The sequence below is a fragment of the Coregonus clupeaformis genome, chromosome 34 (assembly GCF_020615455.1).
Source record: "Coregonus clupeaformis isolate EN_2021a chromosome 34, ASM2061545v1, whole genome shotgun sequence".
Classification (NCBI taxonomy): Eukaryota; Metazoa; Chordata; class Actinopteri; order Salmoniformes; family Salmonidae; genus Coregonus; species Coregonus clupeaformis.
The window spans coordinates 28,676,822-28,698,090 of NC_059225.1; the positions used below are offsets into that span (position 1 = coordinate 28,676,822).

The 21,269-nt window shown below is 42.5% G+C and overlaps 1 protein-coding gene across 1 annotated transcript in view; it reads left to right on the top strand.

Annotated features, from left to right (window-relative positions):
• LOC121549980 (phenylalanine--tRNA ligase, mitochondrial) overlaps positions 1–21,269 on the top strand; it is a 136,924-nt gene that overhangs the window by 1,095 nt on the left and 114,560 nt on the right. The window contains exon 2 of the mRNA XM_041862020.2: positions 3,730–3,851. The gene's annotated coding sequence lies outside the window, so the exon portion shown is untranslated. The remainder of the gene's footprint in view (positions 1–3,729; positions 3,852–21,269) is intronic.

Here is a 21,269-nt window from a genome sequence, read left to right on the forward strand (position 1 = left end):
GGTTATTCAACAAGCACATGTTGTATGGGCACCAGTCATAACACATGACCCATTCCTATACATTTCATGCATTGGTCAGAATTATAAATAACTCCCAAGCAATCAGCTGTTGATATCTCATGTTGGTTTACTGTCACAGTCTGTAAGGTTTCAAGTCAATTTAACTAGGCCTATCTAATGAATAGGCTATCCCTTGAATTTTAAGAATTTGACATACACTACCAGTCAAGTTTGCACACACCTACTCATTCAAGGGTTTTTCTTTATTTTTTACTAATTTTTACATTGTAGAATAATAGTGAAGACATCAAAACTATGAAACAACACATATGCAATCATGTAGTATCCAAAAAATTGTTAAACAAATCAAAATATATTTCATATTTGAGATTCTTCAAATAGCCACCCTATGCCTTGATGACAGCTTTGCACACTGTTGGCATTCTCTCAACCAGCTTCATGAGGTAGTCACCTGGAATGCATTTAAATTAACTGGTGTGCCTTCTTAAAAGTTAATTTGTGGAATTTATTTCCATCTTAATGCGTTTGAGCCAATCAGTTGTGTTGTGACAAGGTAGGGGGGATATACAGAAGATGGCCCTATTTAGTAAAAGACCAAGTCCAAATTATGGTACCTTTTATGAGATTAGCTATCTAAGCGGTACAAGTATCTGAAGTGGTGATTACCATTGTTGTACTGTATGTGTTTGTCGTCATAAGGCTTTGCAAATTATGTAAGCTATATGTTACAAAAAAAGTGATGTTTCTCTCATACAGACAAACAATATCACATTTCTATTCAAGTGGCCAGTTTATTAGGTACCCCGTGTGAGTCACGTGGCCATGGCTTGCTATATAAAGCAGGCAGACAGGCATCGAGGCATTCAGTTACTGTTCAATTCAATGTTAGAATGGGCAAAACGAGTGACCTAAGCGACTTTGAGCGTGGTATGATCGTCGGTGCCAGGCAAGGCGTTTCCAGCATCTCAGAAACGGTCGGCGTCCTGGGCTTTTCACAGACGACAGTGTCTAGGGTTTTTCAGAGAATGGTGCTACAAACCAAAAACATCCAGTCAGCGGCAGTCCTGTGGGCGAAAACAGCTGGTTGATGAGTATGGCGGGCCACAAACAGGCAAATAATGGCACAGTGCAATGGTAGTGTGCAGAACGGCATCTCGGAATGCACAACTCGGCGGACCTTGTCACGGATGGGCTAGTGTAGAAGACGACCACACCGGATTCCACTCCTATCACCACGCGATCAACAACACTGGACAATTGAGGAGTGGAAAAACATTGCCTGGTCCAACGAATCCCGGTTCAGGCTGGTGCCGGTAGTGTAATAGTGTGGGGAATGTTTTCCTGGCACACGTTAGGTCCCTTGATACCAATTGAGCAACACTTCCATGCCCCAAAGAATTCAGGCTGTTCTGGAGGCAAGGGGGGTTTGACCCGGTACTCGATGGTGTACCTAATAAATTGTGAGTGTATAGCACATAAATCTTCTATTTGCTCGTGAAAATGTCATGCAATGCACTTGCCTCATTGTGTTTTTGCTTGTGGCTTAGGCTCTGATGGTGCAAATCATACAGAGGGTGGCTGTAAAACATGGCTGAACGACCAGCCTTTTGGGAAACAAGCCCTCTAGGCTAAAGTCTTCCTGTAGCGTTGAGGTCAGCTAGCTTAGTGTCTCAATGTGATTTCACCTTTACCGACATCAGAAGTAGTCTAACTATTGTCTTTGGAGTTCAGAGTGCTGTTGGGGCCATGCTAACACATACACTATCTGTAAGGTTAGAAGGAGTACGTGGTACCCTTGGAAAACACTGCATTGAATCTGACCAGATGAGTCAACATCAGCCTATTTTTATTTTAAAGACATGGGCTACATTAACGCACAATACATCCAGTAGGATGCAGATGTGGCTGTTACTTTTAGAATATATATATATATATATATATATATATATATATATATATATATATATATATATATATATATTTTTTTTTAGCCTGGAATCCATGGTTGAACAGAGCATATCAGCTTTTTTTATTCATCCATTTGCACAGAAATTATTCCATCAAATTACCCAACCAGCCATCCTTCAGTCACCACAATAGACTAAGCATCACCCTGTCCTCACAAGTGACATGGCACAACACAGAGTGTAAGTAACACTGACACAAATGGCACACTCAACTCTATTGGTTGGCTTTCTGGGTTCTGTCCATCTCTTCTATTCAACTTGACCAATGCAGGCATTCCCTGTCAAATAAATCCTGGGTATTCTACAGAACACCCTTTTTTTTTTTGCATTCATCATTTATACCTTGACATTTCACAGTGGCGGAATCGGGCCAATGGAGTAAATTGATTCATCATTCACAGAGCCAATTAAGGTGGGAAAATTAGAGCCCAGAGTTCAGATGTCAGGAAGGAAAAAAAGGCAGTCTCTAAACAATGACTGATAATGGTACCGAACATCCAAATCAATGAGGAAGGATTTCACCCAATCACTCAGTTTTTTTATTTATTTATTGTGATCTCCATCACAAATCTTTTAGCTCTTGATGGTCAGTAGTCATTTCCATTTCATTAAAAAAACTCACGTTTGTGAATGTTACGTTTCCATATACATTTTACATTTTTAGTAGACACTCTTATCCAGAGCGACTTACAGGAGCAATTAGGGTTAAGTGCCTTGCTCAAGGGCACATTGACAGATGTTTCACCTAGTCGGCTCGGGGATTAGAACCAGCGACCTTTCAGTTACTGGCACAACGCTCTTAACCACTAAGCTACCTGCCGCCGATATATAGAATATCTCTTTTAATTTGGCTACCTTGTGTTTTGCCACTCCACATATGTAAAGGGAAATTGATATCTCATTTATGATACTTCGCCCTTCCGCTAAAGGACAATGTCATCCATTGAGGTCCAACAAAAAAGCAGACCAAAGGTAGCCTAATTTCTCAAATGACTCCAAAGCTTCTGTGCTGCTTACATACACTATATATACAAAAGTATGTGGACACCCCTTCAAATTAGTGGATTCGGCTATTTCAGTCACACCCATTGCTGACAGGTGTATAAAATCGAGCACACGGCCATGCAGTCTCCATAGACAAACATTGGCAGTAGAATGGCCTTACTGAAGAGCTCGGTGACTTTCAACGTGGCACCGTCATAGGATGCCTCCTTTTCAACAAGTCAGTTTGTAAACAGTTCTGCCCTGCTAGAGCTGCCCCGGTCAAGTGTAAGTGTACTCAAGAAGGCGTCAGAGAACCTTGGACCTTGAGTAGCCGAGTCTGACCGCATGGGAGAGCCATAACGGCAGGTCTGCAGCCACTTGGCCCCTTCAGAAGACGAGTCAGTCAGGAGTGGAGTCTCCTCCTATTGATTTCCTATGGGGCCCTCGTTACCCGCTGACATGGTGGGTCTCGCGGTTAGTGAGGAATTTGGACCAAGAGAGGTGGCGCCCTCCGCCAGGCATGCGTCGTCGAGGAGTTTGCGTGGGTGGGTGGTTCAAAGTCAGCTGAAAACTCAAACTGATGAGGCCTGACTCCCCTCCCCTCCATAGTATATTATGGAGTTGTTGCTTGGCTTTGTGGTGAATCCATGGTTCCACCCCCCACCCCCCCACCCCCAGCACTGAGGTGGTCGCTCTCCTCTCCGCTCCGCCTGACAACACAAGGTCTTTGATCCAATCGATTTTGTCTCATGTACAGGCGGCCGGAAGGATCCAGGCCAGTGGGTGACCGGAACTGAAACACAACTATACCCTCTTCCTCACTCCACTCATCACACAGATCGAGAGCCCAAAGTCTTCCACACCATTCACCCTGGAGAGGTAGGTACCTGACATGCTGTTTTGCCCATGTTGAACATTGTATTGATCTACTTGTTTTGTTGTTGTATTTTTACTTGGTGCACTCAGTGCACTGCAGGTGCAATAACCTTTCAGGTAAGAGGGTGTGTGACTTGATGCTTGATGCACTATTATGATTTTATTACTTAAAGGGGCAATATGCTGTTCAAACAAAACATTAACAAAGCGGTCGCAGGTCACCCTGCCTCTATTTTGGTAAAGAGCTGAGGGGTGGGGCTGGAGAAATGTAACCACTCTCAAATTCATAGACAGAGTTATAGATGGACTGACCATCCATGTGATCAAAATGATAGTTTAACCATGTTTTGAGGCTATACAGTGTTTGTTTACAATTACATTGTTTACAAACAGTGGCATAAATCTGCTTATATTTTGGGTTCTGATGGGGTACGACAGTTGCACTAAGCTCATAAGGTTTTTACTGTATATGTTATATTCTCCTAGAATCAGAAATATATATATATATATATATATTTTTTTTTATAAAACATGTATAGGAATCGCAGAGAGCCTCTTTTAAAGTGTAGTTAGTCACTGGACCCTTCAGTGCTCTTACACTTCCAGTATCCCCAAAAAGGACATTTGATATGAACACAAAGACAAAGTTGCTCCAATGTTAGGCCAACAATAGTTGTGGTGTTATTCCACCACAAATATTTTTTATTTATAGTAGGATTTATTTCAAAATATCCACATTGAGCAGTGATCATTTATGCACACATAAAATGCAATGGTGCAGATAAGCTGCATAATTCAGTTGTGTAATTGTTTATTTCCGTGCATTTCAAACTTGCTTTTTGTAGTATTTAAAGTGACTTGCTGTGCTTTGACAATAACAACCACTTTTTACGCTGTCAAAATGTCCCCCTACTATCTCCATACCATTGCGTTGCCAACACTGCATTAAAGGGATAGATCACTTTTTTAAATGCTTTTGAGTGCACTTTTAGGTGATTCTTACCATTTCTACTTGCATTGCTATATGCTTAAAAAATGCTAGCCAGAAGATGCTGGGCATGACTAAATAACCAGCCAACAACCTTTAAAATCTTGTTTAGATGAAATGAAAACACCTTAGGTAGGCCTAAGTGGAAAGTTTGCATAAACAAAAAGAGTGAACTCTCCCTTTTTGTAAAGCAGTTCACCTGCTTACAGCGGGAGCGCCTAGAGCAGGGCTCTCCAACCCTGTAGGTTTTCACTCCAACCCTGTAGGTTTTCACTCCAACCCTGTAGGTTGTCACTCCAACCCTGTAGGTTGTCACTCCAACCCTGTAGGTTGTCACTCCAACCCTGTAGGTTGTCACTCCAACCCTGTAGGTTGTCACTCCAACCATGTAGGTTTTCACTCCAACCATGTAGGTTTTCACTCCAACCCTGTAGGTTGTCACTCCAACCCTGTAGGTTGTCACTCCAACCCTCTAGGTATTCACTCCAACCCTGTAGGTTTTCACTCCAACCCCAGTTGTAACTATCCTGATTCAGTTTATCAACCAGCTAATTATTAGAATCAGGTGCATTAGATTACCGTTGGAGCGAAAACCTACAGTGTTGGAGAGCCCTGGCCTAGAGTCTATTTTGAGGTCTGAGAGAGATCTGGTTATTAGTTCACCCCAGTCTCTTACCACAAAATAAACAAGTCCATCTTCACTCCGTCGCCCCTTGGCGGTGCATCAGTCAGATGAGCTTGACGTGAGCCCAGATTGGAGGAGAAGAAGAGATTGCCAGTGAAATGTTTATTACTGCACATTTGTTTGGCAGGCCATCATCAAGCTGCGTTTAGGCGGCGTCTTTAAAGCTTCGCTCACATGATTATCACTGGAGAGCTTGTCTTTCCCTGGGAATAGAGACAGACCTCACTTTAAGAAATCGTAGCCACTAGTCGGATCGTCCCAGTCCAATGATGAGGGGGGAAAGCAAGGAAATGGAAAAATGCCAGAGAGAGTGCAAAACAAACAAGACGGGCTTCCTTATGAAGAAATGCAATCCATCCAAATAAGGATTGATACAACCTGCCCGCAGTGCCTTCTGGCAAGGGAGGTCGATGGGAAAGGAAGCAAACTAACTCAAACAACAGCTAAAACGGGACTAACCACTTCATTCTTAGGGAAAATGGAAAATAAAACAAATCAGCCCCTGGCAGAAACCATTATTAGGCTGCTTAGAAAAAAACAACAACACTTCAGCAACCATGCACCAACACCTGCTCGCTCCTGTCAGCGATCAATAGTTAGGCATAGGCATTAGCATTATGGAGCTATAGCCTAGCAATTAGGTATGACCTAAGGGTATTGGCATTTAGAAGGCAGCCAATAGCCATGCATTATGACCATGGCTACCACCTCAAGCCATATCCAAAGTGACCTCGATGAAGCAGAAGCCTCAGAGGCCATGCAACGCCTCTTTCATCAAGGGGACCATAGACCTGGGCTACTAACGTAATTATACTTTGTACATTACAGTGTTACAGGGCTGTATGCAGTTTTTAGTTCTATTCCCATGAGTGTAATTGTGTTGCGGAGAACCTTAATTACTTTTTATGGGTGGGGTGGGGGGGGGTGGTGGTGTTTGGCAAGACGTGAGTAAACACATTAGCTGGCAATCTCCGGGTAATGACCTTGTGTGCAGGGCTGTAGCATTTCTTGGCTGTCACTGAGATAAATTAGCCGTTGTGATAATTGTTGGAAATTGCCAGAGATGCACTGCGGCAAGTTGGGGTGTCTCAAATTGCCCAGTCCAACTCAAGAAAGGACAGTCGGCTCCATATCCATGTTCTTAAAAGTAGACTCAGCTAAATAAAACATGCAGCACTGCAGATATTGCAATGAGCGAGATGCAAGACTTCGCTATCACTCAGTCACACACAGTATCTGCGCATGTGCACAGTTTCGCTTCACGCTGTTACAGCGTGGTAGGTATGGGACCATAACAGCGGAGAAGTCTAACCTCGCGCTTCAACAGTGTTAGTTGTTGCGCAAATTGACCCACTATGCTGTTTACTCTGTGCATCTACGTCATATCCCTGAGTCTATATTTTAAGCTAATTTGTTGACACTCACTGTGATAGAGAGTAAGGCAAATTCCCCTTCTACGCATCACAGTGCTAACTGTGCTACTAGAGATCCTGGTTCGAATCCAGGCTCTGTCGCAGCCGGCCGCGACCGGGAGACTCATGGGCGGCGCACAATTGGCCCAGCGTCGTCCAGGGTAGGGGAGGGAATGGCCGGCAGGGATGTAGCTCAGTTGATAGAGCATGGCGTTTGCAACGCCAGGGTTGTGGGTTCGTTTCCCATGGGGGGCCAGTATAAAAAAAAAAAAAATAATGTATTCACTAACTGTAAGTCGCTCTGGATAAGAGCGTCTGCTAAATGACTAAAAATGTAAATGTAAATGTAAGTGAATCAAACCAAAGTCAGTAAAGTCCTCAAGGTCTTGATCCCTAGTAACCGGTAGTCCTCAAGGTCTTGATCCCTGGTCGGCCAAGCTCTCTAGAGGTTGTGGTTCTACGACCTTTTGCATTTTAATTTGAACCTAAACCACAAACTATTACTTGATCTAAACTATGCATAGTTTTGCTCTCGAGCGATCAATGGGTTTAGAATTATTATTTTGCTGGCTTGTGGTAGACAACATCTGCAGCACATTAGATTTTAATTAGCAAACCACCACTGGGATGTTGCCTGTTTTGTACTAGTTTGGAACAAATACTGCACTGAGTGTTTGAAGTGTTACAGTTCTGTTGCCGTGCGATGTTACTGTTTTGGCCACAGCAACACTTTTCTTCCCCTCCCAATGTTACCCTGGATGTGGAACAGATTCCTCAGAAGCATGCTTGCGTAATCCTTTAAGTTCGCTATATTATCTTAAGAGCAAGTCTCTCCTCTCTCTGGTCTATGGCGATGTCTTGGTCAGTGTCCCCCATTTGCTCAGTAAAACTCTTCCTGAACCCTCTAAATCCCCCAGCACCAAGCCTTTGCCCACGAACAGAGCCACACACACACTTGCACAGCCCAGAGAGCCAGCTGCCATATGATATAACATGGGAAACGCACCCTACCCTACTACCACACACACACAGAGGAACATTCAAAACACACACACACACCCTATGCTATTTACATTACATAAATATTGACGTATACATTGGGACCTACAGTGGCTTGCGAAAGTATTCACCCCCCTTGGCATTTTTCTATTTTGTTGCCTTACAAGCTGGAATTAAAATTGAATTTTGGGGGGTTTGTATAATTTGATTTACACAACATGCCTACTACTTTGAAGATGCAAAATATTTTTTCTTGTGAAACAAACAAGAAATAAGACAAAAAAACACTTGAAAAACTTGAGCGTGCATAACTATTCACCCCCCCAAAGTCAATACTTTGTAGAGCCACCTTTTACAGCTGCAGGTATCTTGGGGTAAGTCTCTATAAGCTTGGCACATCTAGTCACTGGGATTTTTGCCCATTCTTCAAGGCAAAACTGCTCCAGCTCCTTCAAGTTGGATGGGTTCTGCTGGTGTACAGCAATCTTTAAGTCATACCACAGATTCTCAATTGCATTGAGGTCTGGGCTTTGACTAGGCCATTCCAAGACATTTAAATGTTTCCCCTTAAACCACTTGAGTGTTGCTTTAGCAGTATGCTTAGGGTCATTGTCCTGCTGGAAGGTGAACCTCCGTCCCAGTCTTAAATCTCTGGAAGACTGAAACAGGTTTCCCTCAAGAATCTCCCTGTATTTAGTGCCATCCATCATTCCTTAAATTCTGACCAGTTTCCCAGTCCCTGCCGATGAAAAACATCCCCACAGCATGATGCTGCCATCACCATGCTTCACTGTGGGGATAGTGTGCTCGGGGTGATGAGAGGTGTTGGGTTTGCGCCAGACAAAGCGTTTTGCTTGATGGCCAAAAAGCTCAATTTTAGTCTCATCTGACCAGAATACCTTCTTCCATATGTTTGGGGAGTCTCCCACATGCTTTTTGGCAAACACCAAATGTGTTTGCTTATTTTTGTCTTTAAGCAATGGCTTTTTTTCTGGCCACTCTTCCGTAAAGCCCAGCTCTGTGGAGTGTACGGCTTAAACTGGTCCTATGGACAGATACTCCAATCTCCGCTGTGGAGCTTTGCAGCTCCTTCAGGGTTATCTTTGGTGCCTTTGTTGCCTCTGATTAATGCCCTCCTTGCCTGGTCTGTGAGTTTTGGTGGGCGGCCCTCTCTTGGCAGGTTTGTTGTGGTTTCATATTCTTTCCATTTTTTAATAATGGATTTAATGGTGCTCCGTGGGATGTTAAAAGTTTCTGATATTTTTTTATAACCCAACCCTGATCTGTACTTCTCCACAACTTTGTCCCTGACCTGTTTGGAGAGCTCCTTGGTCTTCATGGTGCCGCTTGCTTGGTGGTGCCCCTTGCTTAGTGGTGCCCCTTGCTTAGTGGTGTTGCAGACTCTGGGGCCTTTCAGAACAGGTGTATATATCCTGAGATCATGTGACACTTAGATTGCACACAGGTGGACTTTATTTAACTAATTATATGACTTCTGAAGGTAATTGGTTGAACCATATCTTATTTAGGGGCTTCATAGCAAAGGGGGTGAATACATATGCTTACACCACTTTTCTGTTATTTTATTATTTTATTTTTTTGAAACAAGTAATTTTTTTTATTTCACTTCACCAATTTGGACTATTTTGTGTGTGTCCATTACATGAAATCCAAATAAAAATCAATTTAAATTAAAGGTTGTAATGCAACAAAATAGGAAAAACACCAAGGGGGATGAATACTTTTGCAAGGCACTGTACATGCATGCCTGTGTGTTCAACACATGTTGTATGAGACACACATACCGTACACACACAACGCAATAATACACCGACTTGGATGAGGTGCGCTCCATGTATTATTTATTTAAAAGCTTGTCTAGCATGCATCCTGGCTTCAATACATGATTCAGCAATCGATTTCAGCCCTTAAACGGATCATGTTATGTTGTCTGTCACGGTTCCTGCTCAATCCCTCATAAAACTGTAAACCTTTAATTGTATTACTACCTTTTTAGATTAGAACATGTCTTGTTAAGCGATAAGTGTTCAAATGGCTTTTGTGATCTGCCAAGTCATCCATTCTAGCTCATTGCACACTCTGACCTGTTGTAATTTGCTAACTGGCAAAGGACAGTAGAGCTCCTATAAATATTAGCTTAGTTTAATTCTGCTCTTGGCTGATTCACATTGAGATTGAACCTGACTGATATTGATTGAGACTTAATTTGACTGAGCTGAACTTTGTCACTTCTTCGAAAGTGATGAAATTAGAGGACATTTTTGACAACTGGCTTCCAAACAGGTCAGAGTACCACAATATGAGTCATAATACCCATAAAACCTAGCGGTCAAACAGGGAAATGGTTTCAATTGTTTTTCCACCTTTCATTTTTCCAATAGGGGATTTTAGAAACGCTTAAAATAAGGGCTGTGTTTCGTGTAGGCTTACCCTGGTGTGAAATTTTGATAACGGTGTAAATCTCTCTAGGACAAGGTGACGTTTATCAAGATATTCGGCTCCATTTACTCTGATTCAAATATGCTAATTAGCATCAAAGTCGATATCATGCAAAACTACAAAGGTTTTATGGGTATTATGACACCTCCACTGTGAGGCTCTATAGGGCCTGAATGTCGCGGGCATGGGCATGGGTAGGGCTCGGGCATAAAATCCATGCCCATGCAGGGCTCTAGTCCTGGGAGAGCAAACTCGGTTTTCCACCATTTCATTTCAGGGAGAAGTTTTAGCGCTCACGTACAAGATCAAAGTCTTACCAAGGGATGAACTGTTGTGTTTCAAAGATGGGCTTTCTTTTCCGATAGATATCCACAGGTAATGAAAAGTGGATTTGGAGTAAAAAGTAAGCATTGGATAACTGCGGCTTTGCTCCAACTTTGATAAAACAAGGCAACTTAATACAGATCCCTGTGCTATGTGGGCTACCATTGTAATGTACAGTGGGTCTTTCACACAAAAAGGTTCTCAAGGTTGATGTAGTTAGAAGTTGGAATGTTGGCTGAGCGGTCGCTGGTTAGAGCCTTCAGAGAATTGTTCACTATCTGCATTAGAAAGCAGGCTGTCAGTATGTTCCATATACAGTTGAGGCCAAATATATTGGCACCCTTGTAAATGTTCTTAAATAATTCCCTATTTCTTTTAAAATAAGTTGAAATTGTTATTGGATTTTTCAACATTGCAGAACCAATTATATTTTTGTAAACTTAAGTTTACCATTTTTTTTATTTAGAAAATAAAAACAAATGGCATGGACACATTTATTGGCACCCCAGAGCTAGTACTTGATATGGAGACCAAAAGTGTATTTCTTTCTATTTCAGCTTATTTTAGAATAAATATAATTCCCTATAAGAAAAGTGCAAGGGTGCCAATATATTTGGCCGCAACTGTATGTTGCAATGGGACCAAATGAGTAAACAAATAACAAAAATCCCAAGCATGATCATTGATAGATGGGTTCTCATGAAAATACTCACTCCAGAACTTGTGCAGGGTTGTACACACACACACACACCATATTACTGCATCTTACTGCACCATCTTACTGCATGACAATAGCTGAAGACAATGCACTGTGATGAATGGGCAGTTCCATATATCCTGTCTCCCTGTGGGGCGTGCCTGAACTTGCCCAAGCCCTGAACTTTGTAAAACCAACCTGCTTTGCAATGGTGGTCGGTTACACTCTTTTCGATTCCCCTTCGCATTCATTTCTGAACAGAAAGCAGTGCGTTCTCTCACTGGTGATCAATTCAAATGTGTAGGGTTGGTGGTGTGCAACAATCTTTCAGTGACAGCATCCAGGTGCAGTAGTGTCAGTGAATTGACGTGTGTGTGTGCGTGCGGGTGTGTGGGCTTGGGCATCGCACACGTCAATTCACTGACATTGCAAAGCAGGTTGGCGTGTGCGTGTGCCCGGTCCCTGCTAGGATGAGTACACCCACACACTTCCACCAACACAAGGTGGTCTTCAGCTCCCTCGCTGTTTCTGCTATTTTAGTGTTCCTTCTCAGTCCATACAAACCTTCAGTTTATATCACAGATGGCACAACAGGTGTGTTTGCTCAGTCAGCTTCCTATGCAAGGATTTGGAAATGTAGCCAAAAAAAATGTTGTACCCACATTTACTAGGGCTGTGACGATACCAGTATTTCAATCCATCGAAAAAAAGAACACGAAGCAGACAAACTCTTTGGTCCTTTAAAATCCTGCTGTGTGTAAAATATTGTGTGATATATCTTGAAAAATAAACAAATGTGACTGGAACAACATAATTATGTTTGTTTCTAACATTAGGGCTGTTTTCCTAAATAAGTTAAATCCGTGTTTTGTTTCCTTGCCACGATACTAACAATTATCGCTATACTGGTATCATCCCGGCCCTAACATTTACTTAGACACCTGACGTACCCAATACATTTCCATGTTTGTATTTCACTAAGGGAATAATACAAGTATGTTATAATGCTACTGCATAAATACAGAAATGAACACTTGATTGAATTGATTGCTCAGTATAGAGTGTCCACCAACTCTGCTCAGAGTGGGTGAAAAATGCACTTTGGTGATGAAATTTCACTTCCTTATGTTATAAAATACATTTAACCAAGACCAGATAATAAGCACTGAGCTCTCTTGACAGAGCGGTGCAGCTTTCTCGAAGCAACTTTTTAAGGATTTTAAGTGTTGTGGTGGTCGTCTTCAAAGTTTTTTCCGCGGGTCGCAAAAAGCTAAATTAGCATGACACAAACTGAAGGTATGAAAATAAAAAGCTTGCGGTATGCTATGTGCTATGTTGACATTTCAGAGATACGCTTGTTTTTGTGAAAAATCTTCGAAAAATAGCAGGAATTCATCATTAATATAAAACCATATACTGAAATATGAAAATACTATGTCTCAAAATTGATATCTATCTTACCTCCTATATTGTTTTATGTGCTGCTGATTCAAGAAGAAAGATGAGTTCAGTGGGAAAGTGAGCCTGTCAGGTAGCCTTTATTCTCGCACAGCATCCAGCATAGCTGACAATGCTGTGCAATGTTTCTTATTTTTGACCACTTTTTTTTTTCTATGGCCATTGATTTGTCACCCTAATTTTGCCCTTCCTACAAGGGTTAAAAACTCAAATCAATTTTATGCGGATTATGATAGACATGAGGTTTGGACCATTGTTTTTCTTAGAGGATTATCTACGCAATTAACACAATTCACTTTACCCATTGGTCAAAATATGGGTTTTTGATTGGACACCCTCCCTACTCAGTATCCCTTAAGAGTAGATTTCACCTGAATCCACAACTTCCATTCATGCCCAGGTGCTGTCTTACGCTTGTGTTTTTTATTTTGACTTGACCAACTATCTATCTGATAGTTTGATCTTGTACGTGACATGGTTGAATGAGCTGACAATCTTGGAATACTCGCTGAGCAGCAGACTACAAACAAACCCTGCCGGTGGCATCTCAAATGACTTCTCAAAATGAGAGCTGCCTGCCGCCTTGTGAATCACCCCTTTTAAATTCACTTGTTTTGTCTCTAGAGGAATCGAGTTGTGTTTGCCTCTGTCAACCCTGAGATGCACTCCCACAATGACACGCCCCAGGGAAATGTAGTCTCTATTCCCACTGCAGTACACAACATCACCATAGAGCAACATGGCCATGGCCTGACCTTGCTCACCATGACCCTGTATTCAATGCCCATCACTTATAAAGGCTTGACAGCACAGTGGCAAGATGAACCATACATATGAACTTTGCATATATGAACCACACATATGGAAAGTGTGTACTAAGCATACTTGATAATCGTTTTGTGGCAGTTGTGTTAACGTTATGTTAGCGTTATTTCATCAGATGTGGCGGTTGTTGGAGATGGAGACTGGACAGAATATGTTTGACCCCCCCAAAGGGCCAGTGGGATAGATATTGTGTGGGGTTGAATATATGGGGTGGGAGTGATGAGTGAAGAGTGCAGCCTCCGCACATTTCTCAGCCGCCCTGTAAATGTTTGTGCTGTCGTCGCCCCCAACTCCTGCTCCGGCCCCAGACAATTGCTGTGTGCTGTGCTTCTCCAGGGGAAAGAAAGCCCATTTTATTGCATTGTTATCCCTGGCATTGCAGGTTGAATCTAATATCATGAATCAAAACATGCTTTGTTCTCCCTGTGTTGAGATCGTAGAAACAGTGACATTGAATGCCCTGTTAGTAAAAAAAAAAATTGCAGAGTAGAAGACTACATGGTCAGTTCTGAACGCTACTTGAAGCACTAGCATGCTAACAGGTAAACAGGAAGCGGTGTAGGCTGCACAGGAAGCAGTGTTCTCGCCGTGGCAGGAGGAGCGCCATCCATTGGGTGCGTGGGTGAGGGATCGGAGTGGAGATATCCCTTCCAGTCTGGTGGTACATGGCCTGCCTGTGGAGAGAGAGAGGAGTAGGTACCACCTGTTACTGGCCTGGCCCAAGGGCTGCATGCCCTGGCCTAGTGCCCAGGCGTGACCTCCACGGACGCCATGAGGGCTCCTCGACTCGCGGTTTCCTGTATCCGTGGCCAGCTCATCCGTCCACCACGGTCCTCCCTGTGTGTGCAGTGAGTAGGCGTTAATCATGGGGCTGTTTGCTCTTGCTTTCCTAAAGCCGCTTAAAGCTAACCCGCTCGACCCACATGCTACCTGAGTTGGGAAGAAGTAGTGCTTCCCTGTTATATCTTACTTTTACTTGAAATCAAAATAGTGTGGTAGTTGCAACTGTACTAGGTAAGAAAGGGATTTGCCTAGCTGAGGTTAAAGGAAAACTCCACCCAAAAACGGTATTTTGGTATTTTTTTTCATTATTCTATTGTTGATATAGTCCCAAAATGTTTTGCATGTCAGCATTCAAGTTTCCAAGATATATCACTTTCAAAATAGGGCTGGTATGATGCATTGTGCATCAAATGATGCTGCGTAATAATCATGCTGTTTAATCAGATTCTTGATATGCCACATCTGTCAGGTGGATGGATTATCTTGGCAAAGGAGAAATGCTCACTAACAGGGATGTAACACATTTGTGCACAGAATTAGAAAGAAATACGATTTTTGTGCGTATGGAAAATTTCTGGGATCTTTTATTTAATCTCATGAAACATGGGACCAACACTTTTACATGTTGTGTTTATATTTTTGTTCAGTATATTTTCTTGATCTGATATCTGTTTGTGGCAGGGCCTGGTGTGCTGGATTGTAGTTCTAATTATAGTGGTTCAGATGTTTATCCATCCCCTCAGCATAGCCCCAAATCAGTATAGCCCCAAATCATGAAATAAAATAATGAAAAGAAAGATATGTATGTTAAAAGAAGGAATAAGAGACCTGTCAGAGATAGTCACCAATTGTGTTAGTCTTTCAGCACCCTTAGTGGATTTGCCATCAACCGGATGCATCCGGTTTTCAGGGATAGAGCTAATTCAATCTAGCTTCCTTTTCCACTGACAATCGGATGTGGGAACTCCGCTCAGGCGTTTCTTTTACGCCTACTACGTTAGGTTAGTCTTTGAGCAGTCTTTTGGCGCCCAGTGCTAACACAGGCTGGTTTCGTAGTTAATATAATGTTAGTACTAGCTTGAAATGGGCTTTAAGATAGTGTTGCCAAGTCCTATTTGTGTTTCCTGCACCCATGTTGGCTCTTCCTGTTTTAGTTTCCGGCAGGCCTACTCTGCCACAGGTCTGTGCCAAGCCAAAGGCTTGTGCGTTAGCCAAGCGGCCATGGGAACAGACGTATGGTGCAGCGACCATGCCAGCCTCGTCAGGCTAAAATAGACCATCTGGAGAAGTGGAGCAGCAAACACTCCATACCAGTGTGAACGAATTACAGCACAGTTGGAAGACCATCACCTTAAACGAAGAACACGACCAACTCGTAAACTACTGCCCGATTGTGTATCAGTTAGCCTATCTTCTATGTAGCATCTACTGTAGGCCTACTAACCCTAGAAATGATACCATGCTCCCACTAGGACATGTATGAAAACATTTGCCAAATGTCTCCATGATTTTGAAGCGGCATCAAAGCCTTGTGGCCTTGTATTAAAAGGAATGACTACCCAGCCGGTACCTCAGTGGTCAAAGTAAACAATTGTGTGCATGAGGCACCTATGCTTTCCTAGCAATTAAGTAACCATGTTGCTAAAAATTACCCCCAGCGCTGTTATGCATTATTTTCTTAATACCTTTTTCGATTCATTTTAAGACATTCTTAATAATATTCTAAGATCCTTTAGACATATGGGCCATGATGTACTAATATTGGAGTGGAATGGATCAGTCTGCACTGTGTAGTTTTAAAATCACATCCCTAACCAGAACATTAATAACCAATTGGGTGGGAATGCTAAAGTGAATGTTAAGTGCTCTTTGCTCTTCTGTATTGATTAGGAAGAGGAATATATTTGATCAGTCTTCTTCTCCAGTAGTGATTATAGTGGCATGGTTTGGCACTACTTTCGTACAGTTTGGTTCCTCACTGGCGTTTGTGTTTTCGCCAGCTAGTGCCGAGTGATGGAGTAGGTGCTTCAGCAGCCACATAGCTGTCCGGGCCTGAGAGCTGGTGTGAAACATGACTCCGCTGGGTCCTCGGCAGGGCCCCGCTCATTGAGCAGACATCCACAGGAAAGGCTGGTGTAATTCTCACCATCAATTACTCTTGCTCTCATGGGCCCACGGTAGTCGAAAGCTGCATCCCCGTGCACCCACATGCCTTACCGTGGCGCGCCGGGGTGTAAACGAGAGCATGCAGCCAGCCGATAAATACCACATCTATCTCCCTCCTCCTCTCTGGTGCTTTTTCTCTGTACCTTCGCTCTGTGAGTGATTTTTCTTTCTCTTTTATTTTCTCTCCCTCTTTATATCGTTCTGTCTCCTCTTCATGATTCTCTCTTGTTTCTCTCACTGTCTCTCTCTGTCTCTCTCTGTCTCTCTCTGTCTGTCTCTGTCTCTCTCTGTCTCTGTCTGTCTCTGTCTCTCTCTGTCTCTCTCTCTCTCAATTCAAATTCAATTTCAATTTAAGGGCTTCATTGTCATGGGAAACATATGTTAACATTGCCAAAGCAAGTGAAGTAGATTAGTAAACAAAAGTGAAAAAAACTGTAAATATTAACAGTAATCATTACACTCAGCAGTTCCAAAAGAATAAAGACATTTCAAATGTCATATTATGTATATACAGTGGGGGAAAAAAGTATTCAGTCAGCCACCAATTGTGCAAGTTCTCCCACTTAAAAAGATGAGAGAGGCCTGTAATTTTCATCATAGGTACACATCAACTATGACAGACAAAATGAGGGAAAAAAATCCAGAAAATCACATTGTAGGATTTTTAATGAATTTATTTGCAAATTATGGTGGAAAATAAGTATTTGGTCAATAACAAAAGTTTCTCAATACTTTGTTATATACCCTTTGTTGGCAATGACACAGGTCAAACATTTTCTGTAAGTCTTCACAAGGTTTTCACACACTGTTGCTGGTATTTTGGCCCATTCCTCCATGCAGATCTCCTTTAGAGCAGTGATGTTTTGGGGCTGTCGCTGGGCAACACGGACTTTCAACTCCCTCCAAAGATTTTCTATGGGGTTGAGATCTGGAGACTGGCTAGGCCACTCCAGGACCTTGAAATGCTTCTTACGAAGCCACTCCTTCGTTGCCCGGGCGGTGTGTTTGGGATCATTATCATGCTGAAAGACCCAGCCACGTTTCATCTTCAATGCCCTTGCTGATAGGAGGTTTTCACTCAAAATCTCACGATACATGGCCCCATTCATTATTTCCTTTACACAGATCAGTCGTCCTGGTCCCTTTGCAGAAAAACAGTCCCAAAGCATGATGTTTCCACCCCCATGCTTCACAGTAGGTATGGTGTTCTTTGGATGCAACTCAGCATTCTTTGTCCTCCAAACACGACGAGTTGAGTTTTTACCAAAAAGTTATATTTTGGTTTCATCTGACCATATGACATTCTCCCAATCCTCTTCTGGATCATCCAAATGCACTCTAGCAAACTTCAGATGGGCCTGGACATGTACTGGCTTAAGCAGGGGGACACGTCTGGCACTGCAGGATTTGAGTCCCTGGCGGCGTAGTGTGTTACTGATGGTAGGCTTTGTTACTTTGGTCCCAGCTCTCTGCAGGTCATTCACTAGGTCACCCCGTGTGGTTCTGGGATTTTTGCTCACCGTTCTTGTGATCATTTTGACCCCACGGGGTGAGATCTTGCGTGGAGCCCCAGATCGAGGGAGATTATCAGTGGTCTTGTATGTCTTCCATTTCCTAATAATTGCTCCCACAGTTGATTTCTTCAAACCAAGCTGCTTACCTATTGCAGATTCAGTCTTCCCAGCCTGGTGCAGGTCTACAATTTTGTTTCTGGTGTCCTTTGACAGCTCTTTGGTCTTGGCCATAGTGGAGTTTGGAGTGTGACTGTTTGAGGTTGTGGACAGGTGTCTTTTATACTGATAACAAGTTCAAACAGGTGCCATTAATACAGGTAACGAGTGGAGGACAGAGGAGCCTCTTAAAGAAGAAGTTACAGGTCTGTGAGCGCCAGAATTCTTGCTTGTTTGTAGGTGACCAAATACTTATTTTCCACCATAATTTGCAAATAAATTCATTAAATATCCTACAATGTGATTTTCTGGAAAACAAATTCTCAATTTGTCTGTCATAGTTGACGTGTACCTATGATGAAAATTACAGGCCTCTCTCATCTTTTTAAGTGGGAGAACTTGCACAATTGGTGGCTGACTAAATACTTTTTTTCCCCCACTGTATACAGTGTTGTAATGATGCGCAAATAGTTAAAGTACAAATGGGAAAATAAATAAACATAATTATGGGTTGTATTTACAATGGTGTTTGTTCTTCACTGGTTGCCCTTTTCTTGTGGCAACAGGTCACAAATCTTGCTGTTGTGATTGCACACTGGTATTTCACCCAATAGATATGGGAGTTTATCAAAATTGGATTTGTTTTCAAATTCTTTGTGGGTCTGTGTATTCTGAGGGAAATATGTGTCTCTAATATGGTCATACATTTGGCAGGAGGTTATGAAGTGCAGCTCAGTTTCCACCTCATTTTGTGGGCAGTGTGCACATAGCCTGTCTTCTCTTGAGAGCCAGGTCTGCCTACGGCGGCCTTTCTCAATAGCAAGACTACGTTCACTGAGTCTGTACATAGTCAAAGCTTTCCTTAAGTTTGGGTCAGTCCCAGTGGTCAGGTATTATGCCACTGTGTACTCTCTGTTTTGGGCCAAATTCTAGTTTGGTCTGTTTTTTTGTTAATTCTTTCCAATGTGTCAAGTAATTCTCTTTTTGTTTTCTCATGATTTGGTTGGGTCTAATTGTGTTGTTGTCCTGGGGCTCTCTCTCTCTCTCTCTCTCTCTCTGTTACTGTCTGTTCCTGTCTCCTCTCTGTATCAAAACGTTTCCATTTCACACAATGCCCTCTTCTTATCCGCCTCACCTTTTTCTGTTCGCTCTGTCGTCCATCTTTCAGATCTCTCTCACTTACCCTCTTCTTTACCTGTCATGTTCTCATCTATCCTTTTATTCTGGTCTTTCCATCTCCTCTTCAGTTAGCATTTTCCCTCCCTCCTTCCCTCTATTTCTCCCCTTCGTAGCACTTGATGCCTGATGAAAAGATGATTGATTACGTCAGTCTCTCTACCATCAAGGAGATGATGCGTGGTTGTAAAGCGTTCCGTACAGGAAGGTTCAGAGGACGTGACGCGTCCAAATTGGGTCATCCTGACATCTGAACAATATCTGAACATCCTCTTAATTTATCCTTTTCATGGCTTCTGTCGCGTTGTTGACATTGCTGCTGGTATTTCTACTGCTCTTTTGAAGTCACCATTGTCATCACTGTCATCATGATTAGGGCTAGACTGAATCTGTGTCGGCAGAATCTCCCTAATCCCCCAACTCAGTGAAGGGAGTGATGAGAACATCCCCACAGACTTTGTCTGGTTTCCTGTCTGTCTGGTTGACACATGATCATTGTCAGCTTTGTCATCAGATATGTATCATCACCATTGATGTCATCACCATCATCACTGTCGTCACCACCGCCATCATCAAAACCACCTCCTTTGATCTCCATCCTAATTGTCAGGTGACTGGTAGTGGCTGCACACCTGTGAGTCTGCCCACAGTTGTTTTTCTCAGAAGACATATGGAGAGAGAGATTCCGAGCACCTCCCTCTGCGATGATGTGGCAAAGTGCAGCTTGAATCTCTAAACCAAGGCATCAATTAAGGGACTGCAGCAGTGGAGTAACAGGGCTTTGAGTTCCACAGTGTTTCCCCACGCAAAACTCCTCTCCTACAGGGCCTTAATATCCCCCGAGAGTCGATGTCTGTGCCCCTGAAGAAATGTAATTGGCATAATAAATAAATCAGTTATTTTAAGCTAGAGATATCTGTTTTTTTGCATTGGATGCGTCTCAATCCACCACATCCGCCAATGTCGCACTTCCTCATCTGCGGTGAAAGGTGACAGAGCTAAAGCGGTGTCAGACCATGAAACAATGCGAACATCGGTCTTCTCACAAAATCGTCTGTAACGTCCAAACTTTTACGACCCCTCTATTGAAAGATGAATCTCACGAACACAATGATATTCTCAGTTTTGCCCCCACAAGCGTCTTGGGACTTGTCTGAAGTCAGTACAGCTGATCTGCCAACTTCTGTCTGTAGCGTCTGAACAGTTTGGGCTACACACTAATATGAAAAGGTGAGACTCTCACGAACATGTCCAGGTCTGTTGTTTTGCTCTAGGATGCCCACAGGCCTCACAAGACTTGTCTGAAGGTCCCCCGGTACCAGTTCAAAAAATGAATGGAAGTATACATGGAGACTATTTAGTGTCAATAATAAGAGTTTAAATAATAATAATAATAATAATATGTTTCCTGATCTTTCTTATATCTCTCAGATATACAGTGCATTCGGAAAGTATTCAGACCTCTTCCGTTTTTCCACATTTTGTTACGTTACAGCCTCTAAAATTATGTAAAAAAATAGATATATCTACACACAATACACCATAATGACAAAGCGAAAACATGTTTTTATAAATGTTTGTTAATTTAGAAAAAACTAAAAAAATTTGCTATGAGACTTGAAATTGAGCTCAGGTGCATCCTGTTTCCATTGATCATCCTTGAGATGTTTCTACAGCTTGATTGGAGTCCATCTGTGGTAAATTCATGATTTGGAAAGGCACACACCTGTCTATATAAGGTTCCACAGTTGACAGTGCATGTCAGAGCAAAAACCAAG